Raw genomic sequence first — 16,809 nt, 5'->3', positions numbered from 1 at the left:
CCCAATAGTATAAATACCTAAATGCAAAGACGGATACTATGAAATTATTGAGGAAAAAATATAAACAGAATATGATTTGACATACATGCAGCAAACTCTTTGTGGCTCCACCTCTTAAAATAGTGGAAAATAAAACACAAATCAGAAAATGGGACCAAATTAACCATAAAAGCATTTGTGTACCAAAAAAACACTAAACAAGAGAGAGGACAACCCTCAAAATAGGAAGAAATATTTGGAAAGAAAGATACCCACAAGGGATTCCTCTCTAAAACACACAAACAGCTCGAGCAACTCAATATCAAAAATAAGTACAATCCAAGAAAGAAATGGACTAAAGATCAAAAAGGATATTTATCCAAGGAAGGCCTACAGATTGCACTTGGGCACATGAAAATGTGCTCAGCATCACTAATTATTAGAAAAATGCAAATCAAAGTCCAGTGAGCTAAGCACTCACATTGGTCAGAACGGCCATCTCAAACCATCTTAAGGAATAAAGGCTGGGCCTTCGCTGGGGTCCAGTGAATGAGCCTGCCGGTGCTGCGGACACGAACTGGATCCCTGGTCTGGGAAGATTTCACATACATGGGGCAGCTAAGCCCATGTGCCACAACTGTTGAGCCTGTGCCCTAGAGCCCTTGAACCACAACTACTGACCCCTTGCAATGCAACTCCTGAAGGTGCGAGCTCTAGAGCCCACGTTCTGCAGTGAGAAGCCTGCCCAGTGAAACTAGAGAGCATCCCCCGCTTGCTGCAGACAGAGAAAGCCTGAGCTCAGCAACCAAAGAGAAATGAGTAAAATCATTTTTTAAAAAAGAATAAATGCTAGAAAAGATGTGGAAACAAAAGAACCCCCCTGCACTGTTGATCACAATGTACCTAGGTACATACAGTAGGGATAACGTATGAAGTTTCATTTAAAAAATAACATAGAAGTCCTTTCAGTACAGTTCAGTTCAGTTGCTCAGTTGTGTCTGACTCCTTGCGACCCCATGAATCGCAGCACGCCAGGCCTCCCTGTCCATCACCAACTCCCAGAGTTCACTCAGACTCACGTCCATCAAGTCAGTGATGCCATCCAGCCATCTCATCCTCTGTCGTCCCCTTTTCCTCCTGCCCCCAATCCCTACCAGCATCAGAATCTTTTCCAATGAGTCAACTCTTCGCATGAGGTGGCCAAAGTACTGGAGTTTCAGCTTTAGCATTATTCTTTCCAAAGAAATACCAGGGCTGATCTCCTTCAGAATGGACTGGTTGGATCTCCTTGCAGTCCAAGGGACTCTCAAGAGTCTTCTCCAACACCACAGCTCAAAAGCATCAATTCTTCGGTGCTCAGCCTTCTTCACAGTCCAACTCTCACATCCATACATGACCACTGGAAAAACCATAGCCTTGACTAGACGGACCTTTAGGACCCAGCAATCCCATGCCTGGACATACTTCTGGAGTAATTCCAAAATCTGAAAGACAGGGGCACCCCTGCAATCTTGGCCCCACAAGGTACAATAGCCAAGTCTGGGAAGCAAGCTAATTGTAGAAAATACAGATGAATGAATACAGTTGGGGTACATTTACAAAATGCAGTATTTCTCAACCATAAAGAAGTAGGAAATAATGCCAAGTCCAGCCATAGAAAAGAAAGTAGAGATGGTCATTCCAAATGAAGTAAAGGAGACACGGAGAAGCAGTATCATAGAATATCACTTCTAGGGGTAATCTAAAAATGGATACAAATGAACTTCTTTCCCAAAGAGACACAACCTCTCAGACTTTGGAAAGAAAGTTCTAGTAAGCAAGAAAGAACGATGTGGGTCAGGGAGAAATGAGTTGCTTCAGATCAACATATGCACACTGCTATTTGTAAAATAAGTCACCATGACCCACTGTGTAACACAAGGAAACTTATGCAACTCTGTAATAACCCACGTGGGAAAATACCCTCCCTCCCAAACAAGATATATACATCTATGGAGAACTGGATCAAGTTGCATTAGATTGAAAAAGAAAAAACAAAGGTCCCATAAGAATGTAACTTACCAATATAATGCAAGTCAAATTATAGGATAAAAACATTTTTAAAAAATGACTACTCCCCTCAGGCCATAATGACATGGACTAGTGTCACATCCCTGGAGCCTAATTGCCTTGGGTTCCTGGGCTGGAGTGTCCTGGGGCTGAGGGAGCTGGGAGCATGTAGCAGGCAGTGTGCCTACAAAATGGACCTGGAGTGCCTCTTGCCCCTTGCAGAGACGCCAACCTCCAGATATATAGGCTGGATAAATTAAGAGTTTGGAATTAACATGCACATGTTGATACATATAAAGAAGATGATCCACAGCAACTACTAAAATGTAGAGGGAGGTTTATTGAACAAACTGCAATCACCTAACGGAGAAGGCAATGGCACCCCACTCCAGGACTCTTGCCTGGAAAATCCCATGGACGGAGGAGCCTGCTGGGCTGCAGTCCACGGGGTCGCTAAGAGTCGGACACGACTGAGCGACTTCACTTTCACTTTTCACTTTCATGTATTGGAGAAGGAAATGGCAACCCACTCCAGTGTTCTTGCCTGGAGAATCCCAGGGACGGGGGAGCCTGGTGGGCTGCCGTCTATGGGGTCGCACAGAGTCAGACACGACTGAAGCGACTTAGCAGCAGCAGCAGCAATCACCTAAATGCGAAAAGAACCCAAAAGATAACAGATAAATGTCTATGTATAACTGAATAGAGATCCTGTACACCTGAAACAAACAAAAGATCAGAAATCCACTTTATTCCAATGTAAAGTAACAAGGAAATTATAGGAAAAAAATAAAATGAAATGTGTGGTATGAAGAAGTGCTGCCACCTTGTGGCCATTGCCTGTAACAACATCATGAACAACTGTGCGGCTGGATATTTAATATTCACAAGAATCCAGGGGCTGGAAGCATAAAACATATGCCCTCGAAGATGTCTTAGGAGTGGTCATCGAAAAAGAATTCAAAATGAGCCAGGCATTTATGAAGCCAATTTCAAGGGTAAGTTTAATTCACACTCTTTAAAAAATCACAAGGAAAGATGTCAACATCATAGAAGTAACCTTAGGACCCAGCAAGCCAATACCTGGGAAAAAATTCAGAGAAAATCTAAAATTTAAAAGACAAGGGTAACCCTAGCTCTTGGTCCCACTAGCCAAGACACAGAAGCAAGCTAATTGAAGTAGTGAAGGAGGAAAGGCTCCATCTTGAAAGCAGGACTCCATCTTGAAAGCAGGACTCCATCTTGGGCCAGACTGTGGACTCTGAGCTATATGCCCAGTAGCTATGGAAACGACGTACCAACTGGAAAACCAGGCCCCCGGAAGGAAGAGCCCCAGGGCTCTCCATTTCCTAAAAGAATACACTAATTATCTGTGTAACCTAATGGAATCATACATTCTATTATGCTTATTGGTATGACCACAAGCCTACTGATAATTGTCCACTGTTAACTACCTAGGCTTAAGGCTTATGAATCACGGTTAACTTTGATTGTATCTTTATTTTCCTTTGTTCAGACTAGTTTCAGGGAATTTTGGGGAGGTGGATTTGGGCACGTATGTTTAGGGTATATAAGGTTTTCACAAAAACTGGTCTGGGTCCTTGGCTAAGAGGAGACTCTGCCTTGGGCCCGCCGGTGTAATAAACTGCACTCCGCTATCTGCATTGTCCTTCTGAGTGAGTTTGTTTCCCGGAACGCGTGGCTACAGCAGTAGGGCAGATGAAAGGATACAGAAGATGGGGAATTCTGCAACTATCTTCCAACATAAAATAATAGGAAATTAAGGGGAAAAAAAGAAGAGTGAGGCATGAAGAAGTGCTGCTCCTCTGTGGCCTTTTTCTGTAACAAACCATGGAAAGCAGTGGTGCTGGGCACTTAATGTTTACAAGGATCAAGGGGGCTGTAAGTAAAAAAAACACATGTCCTCAAGGAATGTCTTAGGAGTTAGGACAATTCTTTTTCATTGATTCAAAACAAGGCAGGAGTTTAAGTGGTCAATTTCAGGTGGTGGTTTAACTCACATCCTTTTAAAAAATCACATGAAAAGATGCCAGATCACTAAATATTAGAAAAATGCAAATCAAAATTATAATGAGGTATTTCTTCACATGGTTCACAATCATCATTGTCCAAAAGTCAACAAACAATAAATGCTAGAGAAAGTGTGGGGGAAAGGGAACCATCCTACACTTTTCATGAAAAGGTAAATTAGTAAAAGCGACTATGGAGAATGGTGTGCAGGTTTTATAAGAAGCGTTAGTGAGAATGCAACTACAATACTCCCTGATGCACCCACAAAAGTAAACTCCAAATAGATTAAAGATCTAAAGAAAAGGATGGATACAGTGAAACTCTTGAGGTAAAGAGCAGAACACATTTTGACATAAAACGCAGCAAGTCCTTTTTTGACCCACCTCTTAGAATCATGAAAAGTAAATCCAAAATAAATAAATGGGACCTAATTCTCCTTAAAAGTATTGGCACAACAGAGGAAACCAGAAACACAACAAACAGACAAACTTCATAATGGAAATAATATTTGTAAACAAAGACACGCACAAGGAATTTACCTACAAGACGTACAACCAATTTATGCACCTCAACATCAATGAAAAAACCCAATGAAATAGGGGCACAAGATTTAAGTGGACATTTTCCCAAAGAAGACATAGAGGTGGCCTGAAGCACATGAAAAGATGCTCAGCATCCATAAGTATTAGAGAACTGTGGGTAAGAGGTACAATGTGGTATCGCCTCACAAGGGTCAGAATGGTCAGCATCAAAAAATCTACAATAAATGCTGGAGAGGGTATGAAAGAAAAAGAACCCTCCTCCCTGTTGGTGGGAATGAAAGTCAGTAAATCCATGAAGGAGAAAAGAAGAAAGTTTCATTAAAAACTAAGGAGAGAAGTACCACAGGACCCAGCAATCCCATTCCTGGGCATAGATTCAGAGAAAACCGTTATTTTAAAAGACAGCTGCATGCGATGTTCATGGCAGCACCATGTACAACAGCCAAGACATGGAAGCAACCTAAGTGGATAAGGACAGATAAATGGATAAACAAGATGGGGTACACGCACACAGCGCGTTATTACTCATCATACTAAGGGTGACATCATGCCATGTCCACCAACAAGGAAGGAAGTAGAGACGATCATACTAAGTGACGTGAGGCAAAGACAAATGTCATATGACATCACTTAGTGCTGAATTATAACAATGGATACAAATGAACTTCTTTAACAGAAATGCCTCACAACATAGCAAAGCCCCTTATAGTTACCAAAAGGGAAAGGTGGTGGGCAGAGAGAAATGAGCTGGTGGAGATGAACATACACACACACACACACACACTGTTCTTAATAAATAATCAACGAGGACCCCTACTCAACACTGCATAACAAACCATGTGGGAAGAGAACCCGAAAAAGCACATGTGCCCGTCTATGCACAAGTGGATCGTGTTGCTGTCCACCTAAAACAAAAACAAACAGACCCTACAACACTGTAAGTCACCTACATACCAATACAAAATACAAATCACAAAGAGTGAATGCCAACTCTATTCCCCTCAGGCCTTGGGGACCTGGGCTGCTGTCGTATCCCTGAAGCCTGGGCAGGCTTGTTTCCCAAGGATGGACTGTCATGGGGCTGATGGAGCTGAGCTGGGGAAGGTGTGCCAGCCAATGAGCCCTGCCGCATGGCCCTGGTGAGCCTCTTCCCCTCTGCATCAGCCCACAGCCTCCAGATGCAGTGAAACTACTCCTACTGCACCCAAAGGAGGTGGAGCCTCTGGGCTGGAAGAGTTTTGAAAAGATATGGGTTCCATGTCTCCTGGTGTTGGGGTTCCCACCTCCAGCCTCCTTCCTTAGGGTCATCCCACCTATGGATGAAAGCACCTCCCTAGAGTGGTGTTGCAGCAACTGGGATGTGTCCAGGGGACAGGGGTAAGGAAGGGAGAAGGAATGGGACACAAGCCTTGGGTGTTTCTTTTGGCATTTTCCACCCTAACTGACAATCTAGGAACAGGACTTTCCCCAAGGCTCTGGTTCCCCCAGTAACCAGAGTTGGGCATAAAGACATGCTGCCACCTTGTGGCCATTTATCATAACAGCAGCTTTGAAACCATTGCTCATGGGCACTAAATTTTCAACAGGTCTGCGGGACTGTAAGTATAAGACACCCCCATCAAGAAATGCCCTAGGCAAGGTCATAGGAAAATATCTAAAATACGGCAGGCATTCAAGAAGCCAGTTTCAGTAAGTTTAACTGACACTGTTTAAAAAAAACACACACATGAAAAGATGTCAACATCACCAAATGTGAGAGAAATGCAAATCAAAACTTCAATGAGGTATCACCTCACACAGGTCAGAATGGCCATAGGCAGAAACTCTACAAACAATAAACGCTGGGTGTAGAGGGTGTAGAGCAAAGGGAACCCTCCCACACAGATCGAGAGAATGGAGATTGGAAGCAGCCACTGTGGAGGACACTGGGCAGATTCCTTTGCAATGAAAATGAAAATGCAATTAGATGACTCCCTAACATACACAAAAATAAACTGCAAATAGATTAAAGGTCTAAATAAAGGGACAGATACTATGAAACTCTTAAGGAAAAAGGCAGAATACACTTTGACATAAAATGCAGCAAGTTTTTTCATCTACCTCTTAGAATCAGGAAAAATAAACAAAAACAAACAAATGGGACCTAATAAACGTTAAAAGCATTTGCACAGCAAATGATACCACCAGGGATAGAAAAGGACAATCCTCAGAATGGAAAAAATTCTAGCAAACGAAGATCAGTCAGTTCAGTCACTCAGTCGTGTCTGACTCTTTGCGACCCCATGGACTGCAGCACGCCAGGCTTCCCTGTCCTTCACCAACTCCTGGAGCTTGCTCAAACTCATGTCCATTGAGCCGGTGATGCTATCAAATCACCTCATCCTCTGTCGTCCCCTTCTCCTCCTGCCTTCAATCTTTAGCAGTATCAGGGTTTTTTCCAGTGAGTCAGTTCTTTGCATCAGGTGGCCAAAGTATTAGAGTTTCAGCTTCAGCATCAGTCCTTCCAATGAATACTCAGGACTGATTTTCTTTAGGATGGACTGGTTGGATCTCCTTGCAGTCCAAGAGTCTTCTCCAATACCACAGTTCAAAAGCATCAATTCTTCAGCCCTCAGCTTTCTTTACAGTCCAACTCTCACATCCATACATGACTACCATAGCTTTGACTAGACAGATCTTTGCTAGCAAATTAATGTCTCTGCTTTTTAATACTCTGTCTAGGTTGGTCCTAGCTTTTCTTCCAAAGAGCAAGCATCTTTTAATTTCATGGCTGCAGTCACCATCTGCAGTGATTTTGGAGCCCCCAAAATAAAGTCTGTCACCGTTTCCATTGTTTCCCCATCTATTTGCCACAAAGTGATGGAACTGGATGCCATGATCTTAGTTTTCTGAATATTGAGTTTTAAGCCAACTTTTTCACTCTCCTCTTTCATCAAGAGGCTCTAGTTCTACTTTGATTTCTGCCATAAGGGTGGTGTCATCTGCATATCTGAGGTTATTGACATTTCTCCCAGCAATCTTGATTCCAGCTTGTGCTTTATCCAGCCCAGCATTTCACATGATGTACTCTGCACAGAAGTTAAATAAGCAGGGTGACAATATAAAGCCTTGACGTACTCCTTTTCCGATTTGGAACCAGTCTGTAGTTCCATGTCCAGTTCTAACTGTTGCTTCTTGACCTGCATACAGATTTCTCAGGAGGCAGGCAAAGTGGTCTGGTAGTCCCATCTCTTTAAGAATTTTCCACAGTTTGCTGTGATCCACACAGTCAAAGGCTTTGGCATAGTCAATGAAGCAGAAGTAAATGTTTTTCTGGAACTAGTCTCAGAAAACTGGAGTGTAGTCAATAAAGCAGAAGTAGATGTTTTTCTGCAAACGAAGATACCCACAGGGAATTTATCTCCAATACATACAAAGAATTTGTGCATCACAGAGTCAAAAAACAAACAATCCAATAAAAAATTGCCCAAGATCTAAATGCACATTTCTCCAAAGAAGACACAGAGATGGCCATAAAGCGCAAGAAAAAATGCTCAGCCTCACTAGTTCTTAGAGAAAGGCAATTCAGTTGTCCAATGAGGTATCACTTCACATCAATCAGAATAACCATCTCAAAAAATCTACAATAAAATTTGCAGATGGCGTGGAGAGAAGAAAACCTCCCAATGTGCAAGGGAAATGTAAGTGGGTACATCCACTAGGGAGAACCTTATGGAGGTTCTTTAAAAAACAAAACATAGAAGTATGAAGTGACCCAGCAATCCCATGCCTAGATGTAGATCTGGAGAAAACCAAAATTTTAAAAAATAACTGCAACCGAATGATCATGGCAGCACTAGGTACATTAACCAAGATAGGGAAGCAACTTAAGTGTGGAAGGACAGATGGATGGATACAGAAGATGGGATGCATATATACAATGTAATATTACTCAGAAATTAATAGGATGAAATAATGCCATTTTAGGGAGGAACACTTGAGATGATCACACTAAGTGAAGTAAGTGAAACAGGAAAGACAGTTATCGTAGGATATCATTTTGGTGGGATAAAAATGAACTTTTTACAAAAGAGAAACAGCCTCACAGACTTAGAAAAGAATCTCACGGGTACCAAAAAAGAAAGTTGAGAGGAGGCAGGGAGCAATTAGCTGGCTCAGATTAATAGACACACCACGAAACAGGTGCTGAAGGTCTCTTAATAGTCAGAAGTCCAACAGGGCTGTGAATGACTCCTGACTCGAGAAACGTCCTGCGGTAAATCATCGGAGAGGAATTCCAAACAGAGCCACCTTTCAAGAAGCCAGTTTCAAGAGGTAAACTGTACTCACAAGGTGTGAAATAACACAAGCACATGGAAAGATACTCCACACCAACAATTATCAGATCAATGCCATCAAAACTGCAGTGAGGTATCACCACACACTGGTCACAACAGCCATCACTGAAAAGCTCTACAAAGAATAAATACTGCAGAGCATGTACAGAAAAGGGAATCCCCCTGCAGTCTTGGTGGGAATGTAAATGGTGAACCACTGTGGAGAACAGGATGGGGGTTCCCGGAAACACTAAACACAGCGCTATCTTATGACCCTGCAATCCCACTCCCAGGCTTAGATCTGCAGAAATTCATCATTCGAAATGACATGTGCCCCTCGATTTTCAGAGTAGTACTATTTACAATAGCTGAGACATAGAATCCACCAAAACGTCCACTGAAGAAAAATGAAGACTCCGTGATACAACCATACAACTGAATACTACTCAGCCATAAAAGAGAAAAAATGATGACATTTGCGGCAGCATGGACGGTCTGAAGAATTTTCATACTGAGGTAAGTCAGAGACAAAAAGACAAATAGCATATCATATACAAGTGGGATCTGTAAATTCATGCAGATGAACTGAGGTACAGAACAGAGACAGACTCTCAGACTGAGAAAACCGAACTATGATCATCGAGAGAAAGCTGAGAGGGAGGGGTAAATTAAGAGTTTCAGATGAATATATACACACTAATATTTACCAAATTGATAATCACATAGGACTTACTGAATACAATCAGGAACTCTACTGAAAAAAAACTGTAATAACCTATACGAGAAAAAAATGGAAAAAGAGTAGGTATACTTCTCCTGTCCTGCTGATCCTGCTCACGGTGCCAACAGTTTCACTGTATCTCTGCTCGTTGAATGCCGTTCGTTGAACCCATGGTAGGCAAGGCACGAGAGGGGAGCTGCAAGAAGACACGAGGAGCTGTAGAAACTGCAGACACATTTATTCTCTCCTGGCTGGAGCAGCAGCCATAACATAACCTAGTATAACCGCAAGGGCTTTCCAAATGGAGTTATACATGCTTACAGAACAAAAGTAGCCCATGGCCAAGCGAGTACCTCGTGACACACATGCCCAGCGTTATAAGTGATCTCAGCTGTTACATAATCGTTATTTACAAAACGTGGAGCCCAGAGCAAGAGGCTGTGGGGTGAGAGAGCCTGAGCGCACCATCTTGGCTAATTTGCTCTCTCCCTTTCCCTAGAAAGAAAGAAAGTCACTTAGTTGTGTCCAACTCTTTGCGACCCCATGGACTGTAAGCCACCAGGCTCCTCTGTTCATGGGATTTTCCAAGCAAGAATACTGGAGTGGGTTGCCATTTCCTTCTCCATACGTATATGTAAAATCGAACCAAGTTCCTTTACATATAAAATCAACAAAACAATGGAAATCAACTCTACTCCAATATAAAGTAAAAATTAAATCACAAATTAAACTACCTGAGCTTGGTGGAGGGGAAACCAGACAGTGGTATCTCTATGAATTAGATATGGGATATGCTATGATATTAATATGACACCACCAAAGGTTTACACTCAGAACACAGAGCAGCAACCCACTCAAAGGTGCCTGACCTCATGTGAACATGACAAAGCGAAGAGAAGGAAAAGGACCACAGGTTAATCAGGGCAACACCCTCAATTCAGATGTTGGGAATCCCTGACAGACACACTGCAGGTAAAGAGTAGATATGTAACCCGTGTGGATGGGGTGAGACCCACACAATCCCCAGACTCTGCACGTGGGGCACACTTCCACTCTCTCCAAGGTGACACCACCTCCCCAGACCCAGGACCTGGCGTCCAACGACCCTTGGTTAGGACCCCAGGTTTCTGCTGGTTGGGCTTCTAAGGTGGAAATGAGTGGGTTCCTGTAACCCCCTGTGATGGTAGAAAGAAGTATAGGGTCGGTCTCCTCTCCCCACACTTGTCTCAGAGAAGTCCTCGTCTCCTGCCTTTGGGTCTGTGTGATAATAACTGTTTTTACAGCTGTCATGATAATGTTGAACACACTACCTTGGTTCTGGCAGGCTCGGTCCTTTCTCGTTCCACTGAGGTATTGAGAAAACACACCAGGCGCAGGGCTGGGAGACAAGGGGCAGGTCTGGTCTCTGCTGAGTAGGGACGGCCGACTGGAAGGAGATCACAGCAGCAACCTCACCTGCTGCCCATTGGCCTTTTGCCTGATCCGTGTGCCCTGCAATCAACTCACCAGGTGAACCTGCCTCCCTTCCTGCCATGCTCGTGCTGGAAAATGGAATAATCACGAGGCAGACACCTGAGGAGTCTCCAGGAGCCCCAGGGGGTAAAGAGGCAAACAGGCACAGGCCTATATAAAGCGAATACTGTGAAATATTCATTCCTGAACATAAGCGAAGCTCTCAGTATTCGTCCCTTTTTCTTAGCTTTGTTTGTGGTCTCCCCACACACATGATCCTGTCCCATGCAGATGGGGTGAGACTCACACAGTGCCCAGACCCCCCACCTGGGGTCACACGTCCCCTCGGTCAGGACATCATGGCTGTGGTCAGCCGGCCCCCAATGTGTGAACAAGCCAGGACGCTGGGACCTCTGGGGATCCTAGAATGAAATGTAGAATCGATCTCCCCCTGAGAAGTCACAGGGATTGCCTTCTCCGACTTGCCTCCCTATTCAACTTGAATGTGCTGGAAAATTGGAATAATTACCAGGTAGAAGGCAATGGCACCCCACTCCAGTACTCTTGCCTGGTAAATCCCATGGACCGAGGAGCCTGGTAGGCTGCAGTCCATGGGGTCGCTAGGGGTCGCTAAGGGTCGGACATGACTAAGCGACTTCACTTTCACTTTTTATTTTCACGCCTTGGAGAAGGAAATGGTAACCCACTCCAGTGTTCTTGCCTGGAGAATCCCAGGGATGGGGGAGCCTGGTGGACTGCCGTCTCTAGGGTCGCACAGAGTCGGACACGACTGAAGCGACTTAGCAGCAGCAGCAGCAGCAGCCCACCTGAGGGGTCTCCAGGAGCCCCAGGGAGGTGAATCTGGCAGGGGACAGACAAGGAGCCCGACCACAGCACTGACCCCCAGGAGGGCCAGGGAAGCCCACTCAGAGGAGAGCACGGCTCCCAGAGAAGCCCACCCCAGCCCCAGACCCCAGACATCTGAGCACTGATGCTCAGACGCGGGCACAGAGTTTCCCAGACAGAGGCCAGGCCAGGCCTGCACCCGGGTCTCCATGTCCCAGTGCAGAGAGTACAAGGTCAGATCTAAATGTTCTCACTGCAGAAAGTGCACGGTCTCATTAAATATCATCAGTGTAGACAGGACTTGGAGAGGTCTACTGTAGACAGAACTTGGTCAGGTTCAAACTAGTTTAGGGCTGGTCTCCCAGGAGGCACAGGTCACACAGATGCAGGGGGTCTCACTGTTGAACGGGGGCTCACCCTCGTGTGGGAGCTAGGATGTCCATTTCTTGAAGAAGAAATCATCACTGGGCTCCACACTTCACCCCCATCAGGAAACTGAAAGGATCTGCCTCATTAACATTTCAACAGACAAAATAATAACATTACCAATTTCTCTGGGCACATGATGGTCAGGATCCAGGGGAGATCCAGGAATTTCTTAGAGTGCAGCCCAGTGTCCTGTAAAGACAGACAGGAAGTGACCTGATTCCAGCATCCCAAGCTTCCAGCAGGAGGCAACCACACTGGAAGCCTTCTGGAAAAGGATATTTTTTTATCAGAATAAAAATATATTGTTGAAATTGCAAGCATACTAGTCATTATTTGCAAACTTAAAATATTCTTAAAAGCTTGGCACTTTGATCTTTGTGATTTCCATTTCCATTGTTTCCTTTGATTTTCTAGGTAGGAGCAAGGATCACTTCAAACTACTTTCTTCTAATTCTGTTATTTGTTATTACATGAATAAAAGGTCACACTTAAAAAGTAATAAAAGAAAATTCCTGCAAACAGTGACTTAACGAGCACACGAGCTGCAGGTACTTTTTCTTCTAACAGTTTTTCTCCATGAAGAAAACAGAAAACATAGGCCCCCTGATTCTTTGCTTCTCTATTCAAACTGAGCTAGATTGAAATTGATATTCATATCAACAAGTAACAGTTTTTGAGGTTTGAAATGTCACATCAGGGAAACAGGACCCGGAAAAAGGAGAATGCTCCTAGGCTGCTGGAGGGAAAGCACATCTGAAAAATAAAGCTAACATTCAATTTGGATTTAATTATGACAATATGTCCTTACACGGAGTATGAACCCAGAGTCTAAATATAGCAGACAACATGTGAAATCAAATTTGATATCTCAGCTTTAAGAGTAAAGGTTTCCTGTCAGATCCGCAGCTGGTATGCACAGATTCTTCTAGAATACAGCATGTATCTTTTCTAATTACAGCCTTGTTTAGATGTATGGCTAGAAGTGGGATTGCTGGATCATACGGTAACTCTATTTTCAGTTTTTTTGAGGAATTGCCATACTCTTCGCTACAGTGACTGCACAAATGTACATTCCCAGCAACAGTGTAGGAGGGTTCCCTTTTCTCCACACCCTCTGCAACACTTGTTATTTGGAGAGTTTTAACTGATGGCCATTCTGACCCTTTTGAGGTGGTACCTCATTGAAGTTTTGATTTGCATTTCTTAAATAATTAACAATGAGGAGCATTCAGGATGAATCTTTAATTTTCAGATGTGTAAAATAAATTATGTTTGACATCTCAACAATTTTTTCACAGACAAGGATTTATTACATATTTAGCTATTTCCTTTCTTCTTAGTCTAACTATAGGCACATGCATTACCATGTTACTCAAGGCGATGAGCTCAGGTTACGCATCTTTAAGCAGTTATAAAGACATGCATTTTGTGTAATGATGTTTTAAATTGACTTAAACTTCAAATATTTGTATCAATGATATGTGGACTCTTTTTTTTCTATCCAAAACTGGTGCATTTTAATGAAGAAGAGTCGTTTCATGTTGTGTTAGTTCCAGGTGTATACCCAAGGGATTCAGTTAGATAAATTACATGTGTATTGCACATAATATACATATTTATTATATAAAAACATATATAATACATATATATGTAACACACCTACATACATGCTCTCAGATTATTAGGCTATTACAAATATTGAATATAGTTCCCTGTGCTATACAGGAGGGCCTTGTTTATTGATTTTACATATAGTAGTGTGTATCTGTTAATACCAAATTCCTAATTAATCCCCCATCCCTTTCCCCTTTGGTAACCTAGATAGCATATTCAAAAGCAGAGACATTACTTTGCCAACAAAGGTCCATCTAGTCAAGGCTATGGTTTTTCCTATGGTCATGTATGGATGTGAGAGTTGGACTGTGAAGAAGGCTGAGCGAAGAAGAATTGATGCTTTTGAACTGTGGTGTTGGAGAAGACTCTTGAGAGTCCCTTGGACTGCAAGGAGATCCAAACAGTCCATTCTGAAGGGGATCAGCCCTGGGATTTCTTTGGAAGGAATGATGCTAAAGCTGAAACTCCAGTACTTTGGCCACCTCATGCGAAGAGTTGACTCATTGGAAAAGACTCTGATGCTGGGAGGGATTGGGGGCAGGAGGAGAAGGGGACGACAGAGGATGAGATGGCTGGATGGCATCACTGACTCGATGGACATGAGTCTGAGTGAACTCTGGGAGTTGGTGATGGACAGGGAGGCCTGGCGTGCTGCGATTCATGGGGTCACAAAGAGTCGGACACGACTGAGCGACTGAACTGAACTGAGTGACAAGAAAGGGCTTCCCTTGTGGTTCAGCTGGTAAAGAATCTTCCTGCAATGAGGGAGACCTGGGTTCAATCCCTGAGTTGGGAAGATCCTCTGGAGAGGGGAAAGGATACCCACTCCAGTATTCTGGCCTGGAGAATTCTGTGGGCTGTAAATAATCCATGGGGTTGCAAAGAGTCGGACATAATTGAGCAACTTTCACTTTCAGTGACAAGAGAAGTTAAAGTTAAAGAAACCTTTGCCAACCAGAGTCATCTTGGAAAATCTTGGTGACAAAATGTGCTTAGTGCCCTTAGCTGGGCAAGGTTTGGTGTTAGGTAGATTAATTGGCTTGTCTTGACTAAGAAGTTCTTGGAAAGCAAAAAGTATAAGAGTTAAGCTACTTTATGTGATTCTCAAAATTCTCATCTAAATCCATTATTTGACAGAGTCTTCTATTTTAAAAAATTTCCTATTTTTATTTCACTTATTTTTTATTCCTTATTGTTTTTGTAGATAGCTATCAACAACTTTTAAGTTGAAGTAGAGTTTATTTACAATACTATTTTGGGATATACATATCCATTTAAAAGTATTACAAATAAAGGCTATATTTTTGCATGCTGTATAATATATCCTTATGGCTTATTGATTTTATACACAGTAGTCTCTATCTCTTAATCCCCTACACCTATCTTGCCCCTCCTACCATCCTCTCCCCACTGGCAGTTCTCTGTATCTGTGAGTCTGTTTCCATTTCATAGATAAGTTCACCGGTGTCATAGTCTAGATCACATGTAAGTGATATTATATGGTATTGCTCGTTGTCTTTCTGACTTACATCACTGACTGTGATAATCTCTAGGATTATATTGTTGAAAATGCCATTATGTTAATTGCCTTTATAGCTAATTAGGTATGTATTTCACATATGAAAACCTAGATATGTATTTTAAATATGAAATCCTAGTTATATATTTCATATATGAAAACCTAAGTATATATTTTATTTATGAAAACACAAGTATATATTTCATATATCAAAATATACATATATGTTTGCAGAGTACACTCATTTGCAACTGTTACTATACCCAAAAGAATGAAAATTTTACTATAACTCATAATGACATGAAAATTTAACTATAACTCATAATTCATACAACCTGGGCTTAGTAAAATATGAGTTTTGCCAACCCTTCCAGGGCAATAGTTCTCAAACTTCAGTTGGCTTCAGTGCCTCAGATTCACCTGGAGGGCTTATTAACTAAAATTGTCAGTTGGCAGTTCCAGAACTTCTGATTTAGAAGTTTTGCAAACACCAGACCAGGGACCATAATGAAAATCATTAGTGTGCCTTTTGAGTAATGCTTTTCAAGACTTAAGATAACCCTTCTAAACTGAAGAACACTCTCTTACATCTTAATACTTACGAAAGACTTAATTTTAAACTAGACAATTCCTGCTGCTGCTGCTGCTAAGTCGCTTCGGTCATGTCCGACTCTGTGCAACCACATAGACGGCAGCCCGCCAGGCTCCCCTGTCCCTGGGATTCTCCAGGCAAGAACACTGGAGAGGGCTGCCATGTCCTCCTCCAAGAAGATGCTAAATGATTTCTATTTATAGAGCACTGAGAACCGAAATCACTACGCAGGCATCAAAACTAATGAAAAGAAAACGTTTTATCAGAGAACATTGACAGAAGCTTCTTAAATAAAAAAACTATCTTGTATTTAGATTAATTGTCTTGACTTCACCGATAAATTCTTTGTAAAGCATAAAAGAGTGAAACCACTAAATGTGATTTTTAAAAATCTCATTAAAATCAGTATCTTGATGGAATCTTCTATTTTTAAAAATTTCCCATTTTCATTTTGCTATTTTGCTGAGTAGTATTCAATATATATTTCATATATGAAGATAGATGTATATATTTCATATATGGCAATATAGGTACATGTATTATGTGAAAATATTAGAATATATCCCTTATATGACAATATAGGTATATATCTCATATATAAAAATAAAGGTATATATGTCACACATAAAATAAGGTATATCTTTTTACATCATAAAATTAAAAACTTTCAAATAATTAAAGCCTTTAATTGTGTGGATCACAACAAACTGTAGAAAATTCTT

The 16,809-nt window shown here is 42.1% G+C and overlaps 1 long non-coding RNA gene across 16 annotated transcripts in view; it reads right to left on the bottom strand.

Moving 5' to 3' along the window:
- Window positions 1-16,809, bottom strand: part of LOC147349560 (uncharacterized) — a 59,312-nt gene that overhangs the window by 27,235 nt on the left and 15,268 nt on the right. For 8 of the 16 annotated variants that reach the window (XR_015149951.1, XR_015149953.1, XR_015149954.1 and 5 more), the window contains exons 4-6: window positions 12,480-12,551; window positions 10,946-11,061; window positions 9,726-9,831 (exon numbers count right to left, since the gene is read on the bottom strand). This is a non-coding gene — a long non-coding RNA (uncharacterized LOC147349560). Of the gene's footprint in view, window positions 1-2,348; window positions 2,675-3,007; window positions 3,375-7,942; window positions 7,968-9,725; window positions 9,832-10,945; window positions 11,062-11,494; window positions 11,510-12,479; window positions 12,552-16,809 lie in introns of those variants that run through there. The other 8 variants (XR_015149957.1, XR_015149958.1, XR_015149959.1 and 5 more) reach the window with 8 other exon arrangements.

This window comes from Bos grunniens, chromosome 21, assembly GCF_055505025.1.
Source record: "Bos grunniens cultivar Pamir isolate PY7600 chromosome 21, Bosgru_T2T1.0, whole genome shotgun sequence".
NCBI lineage: Eukaryota > Metazoa > Chordata > Mammalia > Artiodactyla > Bovidae > Bos > Bos grunniens.
This window is presented reverse-complemented; position numbering and strand designations above follow the sequence as displayed.